Raw genomic sequence first — 20,739 nt, 5'->3', positions numbered from 1 at the left:
GAGTGAGTATGGCTTATTGAAAAGGTGCAGAAGGAACTCAAAAAATCCCTAAAAATGAAGGGAAATGAAAATACCATAGCCGCAAACCCTGTGAGTTACAGTGAACGTAGTAAGAAGAGAGGTATTTGTGGCAATGGCTGTCTACGTTAAAGATTAAGAAGCCAGTCAAATAAGTGGTGATACACACCTGAGGGCCTTGGGAAGCCAGCCAAGGCTAGACCTAAGGGCCTTGGGAAGCCAGCCAAGGCTAGACCTAAGGGCCTTGGGAAGCCAGCCAAGGCTAGAGTAGCTGCAATAGGGCAGAAATTAATGACTCGAAGATGTAATGAGTCAAAGACAGAGTGGCTCCTTAGAGAAAGCAAACATGACTGAGAAACCTTTAGCCAAGCTAACTAAAAGGAGATAGTAAAATTAGAGGTGTAAAAGGACCCGTTATAACACATGGCAAGGACAGTTAGACAGTTATAAGTGGGGCTGGACAGTGGTGACGAAAGCCTCTAGACCCAGCACTTAGAAGACAGAGGCAGGTGGATCTCTGTAAGCTGGAGAATAGCCTGGTCTATAAAGGGAGTTCCAGGAGAGCAGGAACAGTTACATAAAGAAACCCTGTCTCAAAAAACAAAAAACAAACAAAAAAAGTTATAATAAGCTGTTTGATACTGGGCTTGGTCCCATATCTGAAGCCAGGACTGTACCAGGGAATTAGCTCATAACTAATTATAATGACATACTTAAAACCCTCATTTCCCACTAGCCTAGGAAGCTCAAAAGATATTTCTAAAAATGTCTAGGAACACATACCTATCAAAATTAAACCAAGATAAGACAGTTTCTTTCTTTCTTTCTTTCTTTCTTTCTTTCTTTCTTTCTTTCTTTCTTTCTTTCTTCTTTCTTCTTTCTTCTTTCTTTTCTTTTTTTTTTTGGTTTTTCAAGACAGGGTTTCACTTTGTAGCCCTGGCTGTCCTGGAGCTTACTCTGTAGACCTGGCTGTCCTGGAACTCAGAAATCCGCCTGCCTCTGCCTCCGAAGTGCTGGGATTACAGGCATGCGCCACCACCCCGGACTTGTTTTGTTTTTTGAGACAAAGTCTCTTTGTGTAACTTTGGCTGTCCTGGAATTAGCTCTGTAGACCAGGCTGGCCTCAAACCTCTGCCTCCCAAGTGCTGGGAATTAAAGGTGTATAGCCCTATTAAAGGTGTATACCCCTATTAAAGATGTATACCCCTATTAAAGGTGTATAGCCCTATTAAAGGTGTATACCCCTATTAAAGGTGTATACCCCTATTAAAGCTGTATACCCCTATTAAAGGTGTATACCCCCTATTAAAGGTGTATACCCCTATTAAAGGTATATGCCCCTATTAAAGGTGTATACCCCTATTAAAGGTGTATACCCCTATTAAAGGTATATGCCCCTATTAAAGGTGTATACCCCTATTCCCAGCTAAGCGACTACTGTTCTTGCAGAGAACCCAGGATAGCTTCTTAGAGCCCACATGGTGGCTCACAGACTTCCTCTAACTCCAGTTTCAAAGGACCCAGTGCCCTCTTCTGACCTTGGGCTTCTGCACACATGTGGTGCACAGACATTCACCCAAGCACACACACATACTCACAAAAAAGTAAGTAAATACTTTTTAAATGAAATGAAAATTTGTCTACTGGGCCAGCAAGATGGATTAGAAGGTAGAGGCACTTGCTGCCAAGCTTGATGACACGTATCAGGGCCCCAAGACCCATGTGGTAGAGAGAAGTGGTTTCCACAAGTTGTCACCTAACCTCCACATTCAGGCTCCAACATTCATGCACCCACACAAAAAAAATTAAATTATAAATATTATTTTATTTGTTTAGATATGTTTGTGTATGTATATGTTTGAGTGTATATGCATGTATACTTAAGTGTATGTGTATGTTTGAGTCTATGTGCATATATGTTTGAGTCTATGTGCATGTATGTTTGAGTGTATGTGCATGTATGTTTGAGTATATGTGCATTATGTTTGAGTATATGTGCATGTATGTTTAAGTATGTGCACATGTATGAGTATGTGTGCATGTATGTTTGAGTGTGCATGTATGTTTGAGTGTATGTGAGTGTATGTACATGTAAATTCCAGCTGTCATGACTATACAGCAAATGCTTTCCTTTTTTTTTAAATATTTATTTATTATATGTAAGTACACTGTAGCTGTCTTCAGACACCAGAAGATCTCTTTACGGATGGTTATGAGCCACCATGTGGATGCTGGGATTTGAACTCATGACCTTTGGAAGAGCAGTTGGTGCTCTTACCCGCTGAGCCATCTCTCCAACCCCCAGCAAAGGCTTTCAACTGCTGAGCCATGTCCCCAGCCCTGAAGACAAAGGAGTTCAGCAGATCTGTGAGAAGAAATGAGACTAAAGCGGTAATAAAAACTTCCAAATAAAAAAGGTTCAGGGCCCAGTGGATTCATTGCTGAATCCCACAAGACCTTTAGAGAAATGTGATCAGCAATAGGAAAGAAAGAACTACCTACCAAATTTAAAAATGAAGTGAGAAAGTGAGCAGGAGGGAGGGAGGGAAGGAGAGAGGGAGGGAGGGAGGGAAGGAGGAAGGAGAGAGAGAGACAGAGAGAGAGATGTGGGATGTGTATGTGTGTTTTGCCTGCATGCATGTCTGTGCACCACTTTCATGCCTGGTCCCTGCAGAGGCCAGAAAATCTCCTGGAAGATCCTGGTCAGATCTCCTGGGACTGGAGTTACACTTGTGAGCCTCCATGTGGGTAGGGGCTGGGAACTGAGCCCCAGGTTGTCTGTAAGAGCAGCCGGTGCTCTTAACTGCTGAGCTGTCACTCCAGCCCAGCTGCCAAACTTTACAAAGCCAATATTACCCTGATACAAAAACCAGATAAAGTTACCACACACACAAAAAAAAAATTACAGACCAAGCTCCCTGATGAACATTGATAGAAAAATTCTCAATAAAATACTTGCAAACCAAGTTCAAAAACACATTAAAAAAAAAAATCATCCTTGGGGCTGAAAGGATGGTTAACAGTTAAGAGTGTTTGCTGCTCTTCCAGAATTTGGGTCCTAGAACCCATGTCGGGAGGCTTGCAACTATCTGTAACTTCTTTCTCAAGACATCTAACTCCTTCTCATGACCTCTGTGGACTCCTGAACACATGTGGCATCACACACTCACACCAACATACACATACATGTAAGTGAAAAAAAAAAGCTTTAAAAACTCTTTGCCACGATGAAGGTAGCTTCATTTTAAAAGAAGCAGGAATGGCTGAGCTTACACACGTCTATAATGTAATATATTGTATCACTGGATTTAAGGACAGAAGTCACGTGATTGGTTTAACAGCTGTGGAAAGACCTTTGACAGCATCCAACTGGACAGTTTCCTGATGCAAGCTCCAAAGAACTGGGAGTAGGAGGCACATCCCCGACATGACAAAGGTGACACACAACAGCCTTGTGGACGAGGAGGGGTGGCATAGGTCTTGTTCCCAGAGCTCCGAGAGAGGCAGGTGGATTTCAGTGAGTTCCAGGCCAACCAGGGCAACAGTGAGACCCTGTCTCAAAACAAATGTGTAGCTGACCTTGGACTAAATAGGTAAAAGCTAAAAGCATTTTTCCTGACGACAGGAACAAGACAGGGCTGTTTTCTTTCTCCTCCCCACCCAATATAGTGTTAAAAGTTTTAACTAAGCAAAAAAAGAAAGAAAATAAATAAAGAAAAGAAAAAACAAGTAAAAGAGAAATGAATGAATTCCCCTGTAGCAGTTAGTATGATTCTACATATTAGACCTACGGGCTGTACAGAAAACTCTTACAATTTATAAGCTCCTTCAGCAAAGCAACAGGATAGAAAATTAACACACACAAAAATCGCTATCCCTTCTACACATCAATAACAAACACAGGGAGGAACAGATGGGGGATGAAACTAGGGAGATGTCTCAGCAGTTAAAGGACACTGACTGTTTCTGAGGACCAGGGTTTGGTTCCTAACACCCACAAAATGAAGAAGACACTAACATATGGAAACCTTCCCGGTTGCTCATGAATTGGAAGCATAGAATTCTGGTAATAAGAAGACCACAAGGCCAGGAGAGATAGCTCAGTGAGTAAGAGCACTGACTGCTCTTTTGGAGGTCCTGAGTTCAAATCCCAGCAACCACATGGTGGCTCACAACCATCCTTAAGGAGATCTGACGCCCTCTTCTGGCGTGTCTGAAAACAGCAACAGTGTACTTAGATATATACTTAAAAATAATAATAAACAAATCTTTTTAAAAATCTTTAAAAAACAACCAACAGGTGGCACACGCCTTTAATTCCAGCACTTGGGAGGCAGAGGCAGGCAGATTTCTGAGTTTGAGGCCAGCCTGGTGTACAGAGTGAGTTCCAGGACAGCCAGGGCTACACAGAGAAATCCTGTCTTGAAAACAAACACAACAACTAACTAACTAGCCAGACTCATGAAATTAAAAAGCTTTTATATAGCAAAGAAAACAGTTCCTTGAGACAGTCTACAAAATGGGAAAGAATTTTTGTTAGTTATGTATTTGATAAAGGATTAATATTTAGAATATATAAAGAACTTTAAAAAAAAAAAAAAAAACAGCTGGGCAGTGGTGGCACATGCCTTTAATCCCAGCACTTGGAAGGCAGAGGCAGGCGGATTTCTGAGTTCGAGGCCAGCCTAGTCTACAGAGTGAGTTCTAGGATAGCCAGGGCTATACAGAGAAACCCTGTCTCGAAAAACCAACCAACCAACCAAACAAACAAACAAACAAAAACAAACAAACAGAAAAAACCCCAGAGCCCCCAACAATTGAGTAGCAGCAGCCTGGGGAGTCAGAGCAGTGGTTATGGGTCACCTGCTGCTCTTTCAAGAGGATCTGGGTTTGGTTCCCAACATCCAGAGGGTGGCTCATAATTATCAGTAATTCAAGCTCCAAGGGATCTGGTTCCTGCCTCAGGCTCCTTCAGGTAGCAGGAAAAAACATTGCATTCGAACATACATTCAGACAAAATACGCATACACATGAAAACAATACATCTTTTTTTTTTTTTAAAGAAAACAACTCCAATCAATAATTGGGCTAATGAAATGAGCACAGTTTGCAAAAGAGGAAATTCAAGTGTCCTCTGAACATAAAGAAACAGGCTCATTCTTCAGAGAAACTGAATTAAACTACAGTAGTGAGCCAGGTGTGGGGTCACATGCCTTTAATCCCAGCACCCCAGAGGCAGGGTAGGTAGGTCTCTGGGAATTTGAGGCCGGCCTTGTCTGCATAGCACGTTCCTGGTCATCCCGGATTCCCGCGGGAGAGCATGCTCAACAGAACAAGCAACAACCCTGACGACACTGCATTGAGGCTCCACGTTACCCCAGTCAGAAGGTCTGTCGGTAAAAAAACCAGCAAATGCTCTTGAGGAAGCAGAAAAGGTTAAGAAAACAAGTGTGTAATCAAAGGTTGCGTGATGCTCACGTGGCACGGGTTCACGATTTCTTGAGCACCCTCTCTTCCCCGTCCCATCAGTCATGGCAGAACTGCAGTGGAGTTCTTGCACTCCTACCAATGGAGTGAGACTCAGTCACCACCTATGGGGATAGAGGACAGGAGCCAGGCTGGCTTCATATGTTGCTAACCTAATTATTACTGCCCAGCACTAAAATTGTTTCTAACAACCAGAGTTTACACTGCTGGTGAGGAATAGAATCTACTTCAGCCTCTATGGAAATCAGTATAGCATTTTCTCAAAAAACTAAAATTACATCTGCATCTGTCATATGACCCAGTTATACCCCTCTTGGTATTTACCCCAAGACTCTAGGTCCACGTATCCTAGAGACACCTCTACCTCGGTGTTCACTGCAGCAGCAGCAACAGAGAAATGGACAAGGAAATATGCTGCATAGACAAATCCAGACAGGGTTTCTCTGTGTGGCCCTGGTTGTTCTGGAATTCAATTTATAGACCAGGCTGGTCTCAAACTCAGAGATCCACCTGCCTCTGCCTTGTGGCTCCCGGGATTATAAGCATGCACCATGTCCAGCTTTAGTGTTTCATGTAGTCCAGATTTTACACCTGGACACCAGCCCCAGAGGACTATAATGCAAATAGAGGCTGTGCCCTGGGCTCTGCAATTTGCTTCATTCTTGGGACCCATCGCTAAGTTCACTGGCTATTCAGAGTCTAGGGAACCTTTGCATGCATCTAGGGCAAGTGCCCATAGCACTTAATGAACCTGATACCTGTGTGACTACACCATCGCACCGCCTTCCCCTGACAGCCTATTCTGCTCACCAAGCCCAGGGCTACTTCTCCCCTGTGAGCCTTCCTGACAACTAGCCTAGTGTCATCCAGCCATCACCATGGAGGCGCTGGGAAACAGTGTAACCAAGCCACTATTGCCTTTGCCTGTATCTAAGTCAGAGTCTTGCAAATAAATAGAAACAAGGTTTCCTTCCAGAATGTGCACTCCTAGGGACAGATGCACGTGACTCATGAGTTTAAGGCTAGCCTGGGCTGTGCAGTGAGGCTGCGTACAGAAGCCTGCGACAGGGGCTGGGAAGGCTGGTGGACAGTTACTAGCACTTCCTGCCCTGCCAGAGGACTGGGGTTGCTTCTGGGCACTCAGATGGGGCAGTTCACAACCATGCCGCCCTCTTCTGACCTCCTCTGCCACCCTCCCCCATACACTCAAAAGTAAAAATAAGAAAATGTCTCTGTGTGTTTGAGGCCAGTCTGATTCTATATAGTAAATTCTGGGACAACCAAGCCTATGGAGAAAGACCCTGTCTCAAAACAAAACACAACAAAACCAAATAAACTAAATAAATATGTATATTAAAGCCCAGTTAATATAAAATGTAATAAATCTGGACATAATATGTGACCAATAAACCCATGTAAATGACACAATCCTGTGTATGTTAAATTCCAATTACATTGGAAGGTCTGTGTGCCTATCTTCCTGGGCAGCTGACTACCACAGTGCCTGGCACTCGGCAGACCCTAGGTTCACAATGCATGCACTGTGATGAGGTTCCTTGGATGGGTCTCAGATACTGAGTTTCCAGGTCACTCCATGGCTGGAAGCGCCATGTGCTTAGCCGTTCAAAGGTGCTTAAGAGGCAGCCCCAGAAACTGGGGGTCTCAGACCTTACCCTTAAAAGGTGGAGTACTTCACAGTCCACCAACCAAGCGGCTCTGCTCTGGATTCAGTCATATCTATGCGCTGTGGTGAGCAAAATCCCAGCCTGATTCTGATTCCAAATTCCAACTTGTAGAATGAGTGTTAACGGACATGTTCTGCTCCAAGTGCTTGCCCATGTGTCCATGAAGGTCTCCAGCCTTGCCGTGGCTGAGCAGCCAGCACCTCAGAAGAGAAGCCTGGTATCTGATCTAAGGCAGAGCCAGAGAGAGACAGGGCAGGGACGGCAACCTGAGAAATTCCCTTAATCTTTTCCAGACTTTGAATCAGAGGAAATGGAAGATTCACAGCTTTAACTCAGAAAGCAGTTCAGGTATAGCTAGTCTGAAACACTGTTGGACACGGTATTAAAGATATTTGACTATGGGTTGTTATGACTAAGAGGAAAAGAAGTACTTAGAGTGAGTGAGCTTGGATGAGGCTTCTCTCACAGTGGGAGGAAGAAGACAAGACCACAATCGGTTGGGACTCCTCCAGGGAAGGCTGCGGTTAAAGAAAGGTTATTAGGACACAGGGGAAGTGGACCTGTTTACAAAGAGTTCTTTGGGGCAAATCCAATCTTTGTTGTTCTCAGTCCAGTCAACTACCAAACACCAAACATGAATCAGCAGTGGCAGTCCAGTCCATTCAGCAATCACCATGCACGAGTCAGCAGCTGCAGCCCAGTCCACTCAGCAGACGCCACCCAGGACTGCGAGGGCAGTTCAGTCCAGAAGAAACAGCAAGGCTGAGGCTCGCCAACTGTCCTAAGTCCACCAGAGAAGCCACAAGATGCCCCTGAACCTCGAGAGAAGTTCTTTGGTGAGTCTCTCTCTATGAAGTCACTATGAGTGGAGCTCAGTAACCAATGCACTATGCTGCCAGTGGAGACTAGTGAGGAGGAGTAAAGTGAGCTGGGGCTCAAGGCCCCACTGTCCTGCGGTCATAGCTATACTCCTTCCAAATAGCTCGGGTCCTTTCCCGTCTACTAGAGCAGAACCTTTCACCTGTGTCTGCTTCAGCAAAACTTTCTTGCATGTGTCTGCTTTAGCAAAACGTCCTTTCTTTCACCTGTGTGCCCAGCAAAACATCATTTGGCATAACTGACTTTCCAAAGAAACCACACACTTTAAACCCCCTGCATCAGCGTTGCTATAAAACTTCTAACCTGCTGGTTCTTTCCAAGTGCTTTTTCTTTTTAAAGATTTATTTATTTATATGAGTACACTGTAGCTGTTTTTAGACACACCAGAAGAGGGCATCAGATCCTCCTTTGCTGGGAATTGAACTCAGGACTTCAAGAAGAGCAGTCAATGCTCTTAACCACTGAGCCATCTCTTCAGCCCCGCCCTACCCCAGTGCTTTTTTGTTTGTTTGTTTGTTTTGGGTTTTTTTGGGATTTGGTTTTTTGAAGACAGGGTTTCTCTGTATAGCCGTGGCTGTCCTGGAACTCACTCTGTAGAACAGACTGGCCTCGAACTCAGAAATCTGCCTGCCTCTGCCTCCCAGAGTGCTAGGATTACAGGCTGCGCCACCACTGCCTGGCCAGTCAGTGATTTAAAAAAAAAAAAAGTTTTGTTTTTATTTAATGACTATGTTTGCCTCCATGTGTATCTGTGTGCATGTCCATGCCTGGGCCCTGGAGGCCAGAGAGAGTGTTGGGAGCCCCTGGGACCTGCATGAGAAACCATTGGAAGCAGCCGTGTGCATCTTGAGAAGCAGACCTGAGTCCATCTGCACAAGAGCGACTCTTAACCACTGAGCCCTCTCTCCAGCCTATTGGCTGCTTCCTTTTGATGGCTATTGTTTTATATTTACATTTCAAAGCAATTGATACTATTTCCTTCATGGCTTTTCTAAGGCTCCTACATAGCATACACTGTCAGGGTGATTTGAGGTCTGAGGCTGCTTCGCAGGACTTGGTTAGTACTCGGAGAGATTGATTCCTGCATCTAAGCATCTCTCTGCGGACTGTCCAGTACTCTCTCACACAAGCCACCAGATCCCTTTAATAGCTCGTTCGCAAATGCACGCTGATACCCAACCTGGCCATTTTAATGCTCTCGGAGACTGAGTTTCCCAGTCTGTACCGGAACTCATGCTGTCCGGTTCTTTGAACTCTGGACAACAGATTCACTCTCCAGAGCCACTACTTTGGGTTTCACTGCTGACATCCTCTAGCTGCTCCAAAGCTCTGCGAAGAGCCACTTTCCAGGTTGTTGCAAACTGGGATCCATTTCAGGAACAGCCACAGAAGCACTGTTGGGGATGGGCTGAAGGAAAGGCCCGGGAGCGATAACTCTTCTGAAACCACCCACAGGGTGCTGGGGAAAACCTGCTTCCTGGTCCTGGTTCTCTTTGAAAGGCAGACAGGTGACCAGGGAAATGATTTGCAAGGTCAATTTAGAGCATAAAAAGGGAGGGAGAACCACCATGCCTGTCTCTGCATTGCATTTCACTTCTGTTTTCTCCGAGTCCGCACACGGGAGCAGGGTGGGAATCCCAAGTGCACGTGGTATAACAAAGAAGCCCCTCCTCCAGCTGCTGTGGACCAGTTGTCTTTCATTTTCACTCATTTGTGCCCGCCCTCTATCTGCTAACGCTGGGGAAAGGAACTGCCTGCTAAGTCAGAAAACTCTGGTCCTCTTTGCGTCGTGACTTAGCTCTGACTTCAAGTTCCCACTTCCACAGGAAGGGAAGGGGCAATTTACCACACCCACTCCAAGGTCCTCACTGGCTCGCCTCCTGGGCTTCAGGCAATCAGCTAGAGGTAAGCTGAGACACGCCCTAATTTCTTTTGGTTTCCATCCCAGACTTTTACCGCCTCCGCTACAACTTCAGGGCACTTGAAGTCGGGAAGCTGAGCTAGCGATCTGTGTGCGCTGCTAGGGAGTTGTGTTTTCCAAACATTTACAAAGAACTGTCACACATCTGATCAAAGCTGCTTCATGACAAGGAAGAACTAAAAAGAGCCCTGGAGGACATTAGACAAACCCCACCACAGCAAGATGAGGAAAAGGGAGCCTTGCTCATGCCACAGAGCAAAGAGGGCCTACACCTGCTCTTTTGTTCGGGATCCTAAATACACGGGCCTAGAGATTTCGCAGAAGAACAAGGCCTGTTGTAGTGTGGACTCCTTTGACATCACCTGGTGGGTCCAAGATCAGGGAAGACTGGTTTCTTGCAATCTGCTGGCCTGGCTCCTCACCTTGCTCTTCCCACTTAGCCTGAGCTAGCTCAGAGGCTTGCAGAGGCATCCAACCCTAGGTGAGGAGGGGGATTAAGATGGTAGTAGGGGCAGAGAAAGAAAGACAGAAGGGAGAGTAGAGAAATAGAGGCCGGCCATGACGACGTGGAGAGGGGGGAGGGAATGGGAAGAGAGGGGGAGCAAGGGGCAAGAGAGCAAGAGAGAGAGGAGGGACAAGCAGCCCCTCTTGTTGCTGGGTAACTGTGGGGAGGAGCTGGGAGGAGCAAACTTGGCTGTTGCCAGGTAACTGTGGGGGTGGAGTCCAGACAGAGTACCAACAACCTCTCTGAGCTTGCTGAAGTGAGCTTGTCTGGAGTGAGAGTCAGATGCTCCCACAGCGAAGGTGCCTCCCAGGTCCAGGACCTTAGGCCTCTCCTGTCCTTTGCACTCAGTCCCTGGGACACTCTCCTCACCCGATTTGGAGGTGTGGCTTTAAGGCAGCTACCCAACCACCCAGCTGTCCACACCCCTTCTCTAACCTCCAGCAGGCTCCAGCTGTGCTTGATTTAACCTGCCTAACTGGGCAATTTGGCAGCAACACACCTCTTGTGACACCTTATTTCGAGAAGTCAAAGTCCCTACAGAGACCAATGGTGGTCCTATAATCCCCCAAGGTGGAGCCAGGATTTTGAGTTCAAAGCCTGCTTGGGCTACTTAGCAAGTTCAAGAATGGCCTGGACTACAGAACACCCCAACACCCCACCCCAAACACCCCAACACCCCACCCCCAAACAAATGCCAAGTAAACCAAGACTTGCTCAAGGAAGCAAGCGGGATGCAGAGCCAGGTTTTAAGAAGACACAATTGCAGCAAGCACACATCTTTAATCCCAGCACTCAGGAGGGTGAAGTGGGAGGTAGTGGGTTGAGAATCCCTAGTTCCAGGCCAGCCTGGCCTACATATAAGTTCTACATATATATGTGTGTTTTGTTTTCTGTTTCTGAGACTGTCTCTAAGTCTAAGCTGGCCTTTTTTTTTTTTCCGAGACAGGGTTTCTCTGTGTAGCCCTGGCTGTCCTGGAACTCACTCTGTAGACCAGGCTGGCCTCGAACTCAGAGATCCTGCCTCCCAGAGTGCTGGGATCACAGGCATGCGCCACCATGCCAGTAAATTCTTAATACTTCTCCCTTTGTCTAATAAACGCTAGGCTTACAGGCATGTGTCTTTATATCTTTTATGACTCCCCTTGCCATGTCTCAAAGTTTTCTGATTTTTTTTCTATAAAGTATCATCTGGTATTAACTGTGCTTATGAAATTTTGTTTTGTTTTTAACTTTTTTTGTGTGTATGAATTTTACATCATGTACCTCAATCCCACTCACTTCTCTATTCGATAGTACTCACCCCCCAAAAAGAAAAAAACTGGGCTGGAGAAATGACTCAGCGGTTAAGAGCACTGACTGCTTTTCCAGAGGTTCTGAGTTCAACTCCCAGCAACCACATAGTGGCTCACAACCATCTGTAATGGGATCCGATGCCCATTTCTGATGTCCGAAGACAGCTCCAGTGTATCCATATAAATAAAATAAATTTAAAAAAAAAAGAAAAAGAAAAAGAAAACAACTTCATTGTGGAAGCTGTAGTGTGTCATGGTGTGTTCCACAGCACACACCCTTTTGTCCACACTTCTTTACCTGCAAATGTTCAGTGCAATGAGTCACTCACTGGTCCGTTTCCAGGCCTCTGGCTTCTGTTACACCATCAGTACTGGGACTCCTCTCAGATATCTTGTTTTTGTTTTTGTTTTACCGAGACAGGGTTTCTCTGTAGTTCTCTGGAACTCATTCTGCAGACCAGGCTGGCCTCGAACTCAGAAATCCGTCTGCCTCTGCCTCCCAAGTGCTGGAATTACAGGCATGCACCACCACTGCCCGGCTCCCTCTTTGATATTGTGTTGTTGCCTGTGTTGTGGAGATTCTGTAGAGAGCCGTGTTGGGGTGCCAAGCCACCTGGCACGACTTAACATCGATCAAGGTGAAGTTCCTCTCCTAGCCTTCCTTGCTAGCATAATCCCCTCCACCTAGGGTGGAGCGCTCATACCAGGTGAAGCCTATTGTTCTCCAAGGATAGAGCTTCCTGAGACACACAAGCTGCCACCTGATGCCAGCCTCCTGCAGAGCAAGCAGAACCAGTTTCCAGCTTTTGGGAGAGGGGTCTTGCCCCTGCCTACATATGTATGTGTGTGTATATATCTATATCTATCTCTATCTCTATCTCTCTCTATCTCTATCTCTATCTCTATCTCTATCTCTATCTCTATCTCTATCTCTATCTCTATCTCTATCTATACCTATACCTATATCTATATCTATATATCTATATATCTATATATCTATATCTATATATATATATATAGAGAGAGAGAGAGAGAGAGAATGAGACCCATTACACTTTGAGCCTTGAGCAGGAAATCTTGTCTTGGCTTCGTGTTTCTCGTGTCACGCTGTTCCCTCTCCCCAGCTTTCCTTCCAGGGAACGCGGCAAACCATTGGAATGTAGCCCTGTAGTTTCGGGTCTGTAGGACGAGCCCTTTCATGCCCTCCAGCAGTTCATAGGTGGGATAGATGTTGGAGTGGGCCAACTCGAAGCCTGCTTCGGGTCTGAGGTCAGCCTGCCAGCACTCCTGTGCCCACACGACCAAGGCAGGCTCTCCAGTACTGCCTGGCCAGGTCATTCAGTGCCTCAGCCAGCTCTCCAGCCCTCATGGTCTCGTGGCTATAGGGTGGCTCACCATTGGTGCCCATGCCATCAGGACCAGCTCTACTGTGTGGCTCAGGCAGGGGGTAGGGCCTGCCCCCCCCCCCGGAGTGCTGTTGCTGGTGAGGGACAGGTCCAGTTCTCCCACCTGTCATAGGTGGCTAGGGACGAGGAGAGATGGGGGAGGAGGGCATCTCTTCCTCATCAGGGCCACTGAACAGCAGACAAGTTGCTGGGACCAGCCTTCCCACGCTCATGCCCGCAGGGCCGGCTCACTCCTGTTCCCACCTGCTCCACCATGCTGCCCAGGTGAGGTGCAGGACCAACACTCCCAAGTGCTGCAGCAGGTGAGGAGCAGGTCTAGTTCTCCCACTCTGGTGGCCTTGGGAGCAGCTCTTCTGCCTGCTGTAGGTGGCGTGTATGTATGTGTGTGTGTGTGTGTGTGTGTGTGTGTGTGTAGCATGTCTCCCTCAACCATGCTATCTCACAAGAGGCAAATGGCAGGGCCAGCCCTCCCATGCTCACACCCAGGGGCTGGCGCATCTGCATGCAACTCCTGCAACCAGGGCCACTCCACCATGCTTCCTGGGTGATCTGTGGAGTACCTCAGTTGTTGAGGGCTGGGCTCAGCTCTGCTGCGCTCTTCAGGGCCAGCCCTGCCCTTCTGTAATGAGCAGGTGAGGGTCAGGCCAGCTCTGCACAAGCTTCATACATCAGCATCGGCAGGATAGAGTTTGAGCCAGGCTGTGGTGGCACACACCCTTAATCCCAGCATTCAGGAGTCAGAGGCTGATGGATCTCTGAGTTCGAGGCCAGCCTGATCGACAGATCGACAGATCGTGTTACAGAACAGCCAGAGGTTCACAGAAAACCTTGTATTGAAAAATAAAATAGCCGGGCAGTGGTGGCACAGGCCTTTAATCCCAGCACTTGGAAGGCAGAAGCAGGCAGATTTCTGAGTTCAAGGCCAGCCTGGTCTACAGAGTGAGTTCCAGGACAGCCAGGACTATACAGAGAAACCCTGTCTCGAAAAACAAATGAAAAAGAAAGAAAGAAAGAAAGAAAGAAAGAAAGAAAGAAAGAAAGAAAGAAAGAAAGAAAGAAAGAAAGAAAGAAAGAAAGAAAGAAAGAAAGAAAGGGAAAGGAAAGGAAAGGAAAGGAAAGGAAAGGAAAGAAAAGAAAAGAAAAGGAGAAAAGAAAAGTCAAATCAAATCAAGACAAACAAAAAGAAATATTTCTCCCAACCAATAAGTGCTGGGGCTGCGGCAGTGCACGCCTGTAATCCCAGCAGTCAGGAGGCCTGGAGTTACATCCCGTCCCAGAATGAATGGCTACCAACAAGGAGACAGCAGAGGACAAATGCTGAGGATTGTGTGGGAAAAAGGAATGCTTACCCAAGGGCGCTGGCAGTGTGAGTCTCTGCAGTCACCTCAGCAGCCAGGATGAAAGGTCCGCAGAAAGGCAGGCAGAGCTATCCCACTAGGTGGCACAGGTCTTTAATCCCAGCACTTGGGAGGCAGAGGCAGGCGATCCGAGTTCGGTCCCTGCCTGGTTTACAGAGTGAGTTCCAGGACATCCAGGGCTACACAGAGAAACCCTGTCTCCAAAACAAAACAAACAAATCTAAAACTGGGAGACCTATGCACTGCCATTTCTCCCGCTGCACTGTTCATGATAGCAAGGAAGTAGAATTAGCCTTTATAAATGGCCACCAGCAGAGGAATAGGTAAAGAAAATGGGGATTTTATGCAGCCATTAAGAAAAATACAATTATGGCATTTTCAGAAAAATAGATACAACTGGAGATCATTATGTGAGCAAACTTAGATTGAGACAAATTTCATGTTTTCTGTCACACAGAGAACCTAAGTTTAAATTTAAACGTGTATATTTATATGTGTGTGCGCTTGTGTATATGCATGAGGTGTATGTGTGAACATAAGGTACCCATGTGAGTATGTGTATGTGAACGCCAGAGAGATCAGACTCCAGTGTAGTTCCCCAAGAGCTATACATTTTGTTTAGACAGAGCATTTCAGTGGGACCAGACCACTTGGGCGGCATGGCCTGGGGATCTGCATGTCTCTGTTTCTCTAACTCTGTACAAGTCGATGCCGCCACACTCGGCTTAAATGTGCATTCTCAGGGTTGAACTCAGTCCTTACTCTTCTGGAGAAAGTACCTCACACACTATCATGAACTATCATCCATCCACTCAGGCATTTAAACTCTGCCTCTGTTTATTAAGAATCTTTCTCTTTTACTTTTTTTCTTCCTTTCTTTGTCTTTAAATTTTGTAGCTCATGCTGTAGTGAAGGCTGGTCCCAAGTTCTGTCCCATCTTAGCCTTCTCAATGGGACTGCGACCTATGCCAGCACAGCTAGCATAGATAGCACCATTACTATCATGATTACTTTTATTTATTTATGTGTGTGCATGTGCACACATGCAAACCATAGTATGAATGTGAAGGTCAGGGGACAACTTCAGGGAGTGGGGCCTCTCCTTCCATTACATGGGTTACAGACATTAAACTCAGGGTATCCGCCTAGATGGTAAACGCCTTTACCTGCTGACTTGCCCCCATATAGGTACCTTTTTTCCATATAAACCTTGTGTTTAATTTACAATGCAGTCATACTACTTGGAAAGAACTTGAGTCTTTTTTAAAGATCTATTTATTTTGTGTGTGGGAGTGTTTTGCCTGCACACCTACTTGTACCTATGGTGGTCAGAAGCCTGTGTGGTGCATTTCTTAAGTTTTTTTTCAAGACAAGATTTCAGTGTGTAGTCCTGGCTGGCCTGAACGTCAGTATGTATATCATACTGGTCTTTAATTGATAGAGATCTGCCTGCTTCTGCCTTCCCAGGGCTGAGATTAACAGCATCCATAACTACACCCAGCTTGAATTTTTTAAAAAAGAAATTTACTAATCCCTTTTAAATGCAAAATTTCATGGTACTAAATACATTTATAAGCCAGATGGGCAGGCAAAGATGTGGAATCCTGGTAGGGAGATCCCACATTCAAGCCCGGCCAGGGCTACATTGTAAGACTCCGTCTCAAGACATAAACATTGTACATAAATGTATAGATTTCAGGGCCAGCACGGTGACTTGGTGGGCAAAGGCTCCTGCTGCCAAGCCCAGAGACCTGGGTTTGACAATTAGGAACCACACTGTGGAAGGTGAGAACTGATTCCTGCAATGTCCTCTGACCTCACATGTACAGCATAGCATGCGTGCATGTGCACACACAGACACATGTGTGCACACACATGTAAGATATATGCCACATATATATATATATATATATATATATATATATATATATATATATATATATATTTATTTATATTTACAGTGTTGCACTGTCAACCTCACTGTTCAATCAGGAGCTATTTTATAAACTTGACACCACAGTTATTAAAGCATGACCCATGTTTACACTTCCTACTCTATTCTGGTTACCTTTCTTCTACTTTATGTCTCTGAATTTGCTTATTCTTGCTTATTCTAGGTGTCTAATATAAGTGGAATACTATATTTGTCTTTTTATTTTATCTTACTGTTATGTATTTTGTCTGTGTACCATGTGCATGCAGTGCCTGCAGAGGCCAGAAGAGGGCATCAGATCCTCTGAAATGGAGACACACATGGCTGTGGGTCCCTGGGCCATCTCTCCAATATTTGTCTTTGTGTCTGACCTATTTCACTTAACTTAATGTTTTAGAGTTCACTCATGTTAAATCAGAATTTGGTATCCCATTCCATACACACCTGTTATTCGTCAGTTAGCACTCCTGCTGACAGACATAGAATGGGTTACCAACCAGCTCCGTTCTTCAGTGCTTGACTCTTCATCAAGAGAGTTATGTGGTGGGCACCGACCTCCTTCCACAGGCACACTTCCCTCCTTCTTGGCTACCACCCAAGAATAGCAGGGACTCTAGCCAGGTGGTGGTGTCGCACGCTTTTAATCCCAGCACTTGGGAGGCAGAGGCTGGCAGATCTCTGAGTTTGAGGCCAGCCTGGTCTACAGAGTGAGTTCTAAGCTAGCCAGGACTAGAGAGAGAAACCCTGTCTCAAACACAACAACCAACGCCTTGAGCTGGAGATGCAGTCGTTTTGTGAGTTTAGTCATACTAAAAAACCATCCCTTTCCCTTTCTCTCTGACAGTCCTGGTCATACGTAGCACAGTCTGGTCTTGAACTCACTATGTGACCCAAGTAATTGAACTTCTGGTAATTTTTCTTTCTGCCCCAGCCTTCCAAGTGCCTAAACTACAGTGTGTGCCTCCTTCCTTCCCCTATATATAAATATGCCTATAAATATATTGGTATTTTATGTAAATTTATATATTCATATATGTCTTAGTCAGGGTTTCTATTCCTGCACAAACATCATGACCAAGAAGCAAGTTGGGGAGGAAAAGGTTTATTGAGCTTACACTTCCACGTTGCAGTTCATCACTAAAGGAAGTCAGGACTGGAACTCAAGCAAGCCAGTAAGAAACATCCCTCCATGGCCTCTGCATCAGCTCCTGTTTCCTAACCTGCTTGAGTTCCAGTCCTGACCTCCTTTGGTGATAAACAGCAATTTGGAAGTGTAAGCCGAATAAACCCTTTCCTCCCCAACTTGCTTCTTGGTCCTGATGTTTGTGCAGGAATGGAAACCCTGACTAAGACAATATATAATTGAATATATATTAGTATGTTGGATTTTTACTTTTATTTTATTTTCCCTTCTTGCTCCGACCCTGCTTGCTCTGGTCCAAAGATTTATTTATTTATTATAGCTATTTATTTATTGTAACTGTCTTCAGATACACACCAAAAGAGGGCATCAGATCCCATTACTGATGGTTGTGAGCCATGTGGTTGCTGGGAATTGAACTCAGGACCTCCGGAAGAGTAGTCAGTGAGTGCTCTTAACTGCTGAGCCATGTCTCCAGCCCAATTTTTATTTTTTATGTATAACTGTTTTGTATACCACATATATATAGTGCCTGTGGAGACCAGAGGAGGGCATTAGATCCCCTTGAACTGAAGTTATATACTGTTGTGAGCTGCCCCATGGGTGGTGGAACTCAACCTGAGTTCTCTGGAAAAGCAGCAAGTGTGCTTAATCACTGAGCCATTTCATTAGAGTGTGTGTATGTGTGTGTGTGTGTGTGTTCTATGCTCTACAGAAGTGTCCTGTCCACCAAACATGTACTGAACAGAGGAATAAGGAGTGGTCTGAGCTGGGCCGGTGGTGGTGCACGCCTGTAATCCCAGCACTCAGGAAGCAGAGGCAGGCGGATTTCTGAGTTCGAGGCCAGCCTGTCCACAGAGTGAGTTCCAGGACAGCCAGGGCTACACAGAGAAACCCTGTCTCAAAAAACCAAAAAAAAAAAAAAAAAAAAAAAAAAAGAAGGAGTGGTCTGGTCAGGTACAGTAGTCCCAGCCTTTAATCTCAGCACCCAGGAGACAGAGGCAGGTGGATCTCTGTGAGTTCAAGGCTAGTCTGGCCTACAAAGAGAGGTCCAGAACCACCACAGAGAGACCCTGTCTTAAAAAGAAAAAAAAAAAAAAAAAAAAAGGAAGCTGAAAGGTTTTTTCCAGAGGTCTCGGTGCCCACGCTGGCCAGTCAGGCAACGGCAATGAGCACCGTGGCGAATGTGAGAGGGAGCACACCAGGAAGTACTGGAAGGATCTACACCCGCTGCAGCATCCAACTACAGTGTCAATGTCTGCATTTCATGGAAAGGCAATCTAAGTTAACACGCAGGGGAGCTGGGACTTAGCACTTCATGTTCTCTGCCTGGAGAGCCTGAGCTCGTAGCGGTTCTCACAGATGTGGTAAGCTTGAAGGGCTTATGTCTTTAATCAATTATCAGCCAATTAATTAAAAGCTAATAATTAAGCAGTTAACTAAGTAATAGTTTGTGTGCACGTGTGGGTATTCCTGAGCTATTGTGCATGAGAAGAACAAAGAACAACCCGACTTCGCTCCTCGAAGTCCTCCTTGTTTTAAGGCATGCCCTCGCCCTCTTTCCACTGGCTGTGTGCGCTGGGTTAGCTGGCCCGTGAGCTTCTCCCATCTCTTATCCATCCGGTCGGTCGTCATGTGCAGCTTTCCTCGTCTCCTCCTCCCATTAGAGTCTTATCATCACACAACGCCTACCCAGCACCACAGAGCCCAGTTGTGAACACACATGCTTTTAATTCTGAAACCAAGCACTGTAGCCCTTTCAAGTTCATGGACAATGACAAAATTCCATAGATAGTCATCTCTGAAGAATGTTCTGGTAAATTTTGAAAAGTAGAAATCCTTGAAGCCACTTCACTTAGAAATTCAGAACCACAAATATAGCCTTAAATTTTCTGTAGGCGGGCGGTGGTGGCGATGCCTGTAATCCCAGCACTCTAGGAGGCAGAGGCAGGCGGATTTCTGAGTTCGAGGCCAGCCTGGTCTACAGAGTGAGTTCCAGGACAGCCAGGGCTACACAGAGAAACCCTGTCTTGGAAAAAAAAAATTTCTGTAGGAAGCTGGGTGTAGTGGAGCACACCTTTAATCCCAGCACTTGGGAGGCACGGGCGGGCTGATTGGCTTGGGTGAATTATTCCAGCAATGGGGGCGAGTACAGATTATCTGCTGAACAGAATATTATGAAACCAGGAAGAATCATGTTGAAAATGTCAGTGACAAATGAAGATATGGGTTTGCTTCTTAAAAATTTCATCATGGGGATGGAGAGATGGCTCAGCGGTTAAGAACGCTGTCTGTTCTTCCAGAGGTCCTGAGTTCAATTCCCAGAAACCACATGGTGGCTCACAACCATCTGTAATGGGATCCAATGCCCGTTTCTGGTGTGTCTGAAGACAGATACAGTGTACTCAAATACATAAAATAAATAACTCTTTAAAAAAAGTCCTCTTATTTACTGAATAATTAAATATTTCTTTTGTAAAATGGAAAACCCTGGACTCTGCCCTTGAGGCTCAGTTCAAATGCCACCTGCTCTGAGAACTCTCTGCTCTCTCCCACTAGAGCACCCTGGCCTTTCTTGGGATGTCTCAGCATTTGACTTTCTCCAGTCTTAAAATTCCTGCCTTTGCTATGCCACTGGCAGGCAGGACTGCAGCTCCTCTGTGCCTCAGCCTCTCAGGAGATGTACCAAGATGTTCAGCCAGACTTGAACACTTCCCCCTGGTGTTAGGGAGGGCTGGGAAGTGACTGGAGGTAACATACAGGCTAACCAGACAGACACTGTTAGAATATAGATCGCAATGAACCCCAAGGATGGCAGAAAAAAGGACCCCGGTCCCCAAGCACCCCAGCAAACTCAGGAAACTGTCTATGCGTGATCTCCACAGTGTGGGGACCTGCTTGTTTGGGGAAGGATCCCAGAAGTAAGTGGTGTGGCTCTAGCCAAAATGAGGCAAGGAGAGGTTGTCTGCTAACACACTCCTGGGCCTGCGCTGCTAAGTGCCCATCAGATGAACAAGATGTTTGGGTGAGGGGACCATCTGAGAAATCAGATGCTGTTGCCAGTGGTAGCAAACAGCCGCTCTAGAAAGATCCAGAAAGCACTGCAGCCTTCCA

General features: G+C 45.9%; 1 protein-coding gene across 1 annotated transcript in view; it reads right to left on the bottom strand.

Moving 5' to 3' along the window:
- Positions 1–20,739, bottom strand: part of Septin1 (septin 1) — a 502,205-nt gene that overhangs the window by 421,731 nt on the left and 59,735 nt on the right. The window lies entirely within an intron of this gene.

Source organism: Apodemus sylvaticus, chromosome 1 (assembly GCF_947179515.1).
Source record: "Apodemus sylvaticus chromosome 1, mApoSyl1.1, whole genome shotgun sequence".
NCBI classification, from domain to species: domain Eukaryota; kingdom Metazoa; phylum Chordata; class Mammalia; order Rodentia; family Muridae; genus Apodemus; species Apodemus sylvaticus.
Note: the sequence above shows the minus strand (reverse complement) of the source record. Positions and strands in the feature narration are given on the sequence as shown.